A 2,587-nucleotide genomic window follows, 5' to 3' on the forward strand; every position below is an offset into this window, starting at 1 on the left:
ATATATATCTCATGCATCTATGTAGTGTATAACTATATAACAAAAACTTCACATAAAGATATCTATTGCATTTTTGTATACTTGCTATGCTTAAAACATTAAGAAATAAACATTTTGGTGTTGAGTTTTTAACAGTTATATTGAGAATAAGCACAGCCTGTTTATTATTGCATTTTTTGGACCATAAGATGCACCTAGGTTTTAGAGGAGGAAAATAGAAAAAAAAAACTTTGAAGCAAAAAATGTGATAAAATATTTAATAACATAAATAACATAATATTTCACCAATGTAAATGTAAACAGAACTCAACAGCATCATTAACAACCATTAGTCCTCCTAAATTTGGGGGGGGGGGAGTACGTTTTATAGTCTGAAAAATACAGTAATTAATACACTGTTGTATTTTGGTTTGAATTCCTTAAAAAAAGCCGTATGTGCCTTATTATTCTCATCTTCATTCAAAGGCCCAGGGGTTAGAATTGTTAGAGAGAGGGGTAAGCAGCCTGATTCTGATTATTTATTGTAGCTACTCTCCATGCCTGTCATTTTGATCCTTATCATGGAACACTTGCATTATGTTTGCTTTTTCTGATATCTGAACATGATGTAGTATCCTGCAAACTTGCCAGACAAGCAATAAAGAGAATACAGTAACACTTCGGTACTCGTTGGCTTCAGAACTCATCAAACACTCTACTCATCACATTTTAATAGGAAAAAAATGTTTCAGCACTTGGAACTTGCTTGGGACTCATCACACTTGCTAAAACTTGTGTAAGTCGTGACGCTGCCCCACAAAAGAAAATGCTTCATTGTTCGGTACTCGTTGGTTTCAGCACTCGTCATGAGTTCCAGATGCATTAGCGAGTACCGAGGTACCACTGTATTTTGGCTTTTATCTATTTGATGCAGGTGTACATTCTTTATTAGTTTTGGACCTGGAAGGGAGGACAGGGATGTGAATTTGTTGGTTCCCTTAAACCCCAATGGTCCATTTGGTCACCCTAACTACATAAGCTCCTGCAGGGTCATGAGCAGCACCAGTCCACAGCTCTACACCTTGGAACCTAGTAATAACTTCTGGAAGAGCTTAACTGCAATTCTATTGTATTCTCCTCATTTTCTAGCATAATAGATGGCCTCCTGCACAAATGAATGGGTTAAATGAGTGTGGCATAAAAATGATTCCAACATGGCATTGAATAAAATGCTGGGTATTGTCCACTTGCCATCCTGTTCATTCTGCACACTGCTTTGCTCTAGTAGGCTGGCCTTGATGGATGAAATTACAGGCCCCTTCGATCTCTTTGTGTTGAATTTAGTGAGTAGGAGGTGCTAGGAGGGTATGAGAGAGTGAGATTGGACTATTTTTCCCTTGGCTCCTCTATTGCAAGTCATGGACACAGCATTTATTAGAAGGCCCGATACCTCTTCCTTTTCTTGCCTCTAAGGGCCCAAAGGGCTCCCTACTGTTGCTAGATCTGGGGTACTTCACCCCCTTTCTTGATTTCTCTTAATGTGCCCATAACTGTGTGAAAACTTCCTTCATTGACCTAGGTTGAATTGCTCAGCTTTCCGGAACTGTGGTTATGGCACATACATTCATGTATCTAGTCACTGTGGACTGATTTGTGAGTGCCCGACACTGTGCTCGGCATTGGGCGTATGGAAACAAGCAAAACAGACACAGTCCCTACCTTCGAGGAACTTGTAGTTTGGTAAGAAAATTAGGCCTTAATCCAATAATCACAAAAAGAAATGGAAAGTTACAACTTTGCTAGGGATTAAAGGCTGATTCAATCACCAGGGAGCTATAGGCCATAACAAGGGCATCTGATTTCTTCTGGGAGATCATGGCATCTAAGTCTTCCTCCAGGAAATTATATTTGAGCTGTGATTTGATTGGAAGTAATTGTTTATATGCTGAAGGTAGGTGGTGGTTGGGAAAGGTCTTTAGAAAGAGGACAGCACAGGCAAGGCTCTGAGGTTAAGGAAACATTGCATGGGCAAGAACCTAAAGGAGGCCAGATGAAGGAACATGACATAGAGGGAAGGGTGTGCAGAGGAGCTGATCCTGGAGCCTTGGTCTTTGTGTTTAGAGCAATGGGAAAATGTTGGCAGTTTAAGGAGGGTGAATGTGTTATAAGATCAGGGTGGTGGTGTCCAGGGGAGCATGAATTAGAGTGGGGAGAGCTGGGCCAGAGGGTGAATCTGAAGAGAAGTGGACACACCTGAAGAATTTGTAGGCCGACGTATTGATGGGCCAGGTGAGGGGTTAGATACGGGTGGGAAGGGAGGGAGAAACTGAAGATGACTCATAGGATTCTAGCTTCAGCAACTGGACAGAGTGATTTGCTATTCTCTGAGAGAGGGAAGAAAACCTAGAGGAAGATAATTTGGCACTTCTTTGGGTGACATATCTTGGAAATATTAAGGTTAAGGAGTGTCATAGGCAGTTTGATGGATGGGTCCAGAATTGACAGAAGAGGTCTGGGCTGCAGACATGGTTTTGGGAGTCACTGACTTATTGAAAATTCAACTGGGAAACAACCCACCAGCCTAGGTGAACTTGCTCAGGGAAAAAGC

At 41.2% G+C, this 2,587-nt stretch overlaps 1 long non-coding RNA gene across 1 annotated transcript; it reads left to right on the forward strand.

Moving 5' to 3' along the window:
- The first annotated feature begins 248 nt into the window (after positions 1 to 248).
- On the forward strand, positions 249 to 2,379 carry LOC118499762. The gene is made up of 3 exons (XR_004902304.1): positions 249 to 383; positions 1,344 to 1,354; positions 2,369 to 2,379. It is a non-coding gene; the product is annotated as an uncharacterized LOC118499762 (long non-coding RNA).
- Positions 2,380 to 2,587: the final 208 nt, after the last annotated feature.

This window comes from Phyllostomus discolor, chromosome 1 (genome assembly GCF_004126475.2).
Source record: "Phyllostomus discolor isolate MPI-MPIP mPhyDis1 chromosome 1, mPhyDis1.pri.v3, whole genome shotgun sequence".
Classification (NCBI taxonomy): Eukaryota; Metazoa; Chordata; class Mammalia; order Chiroptera; family Phyllostomidae; genus Phyllostomus; species Phyllostomus discolor.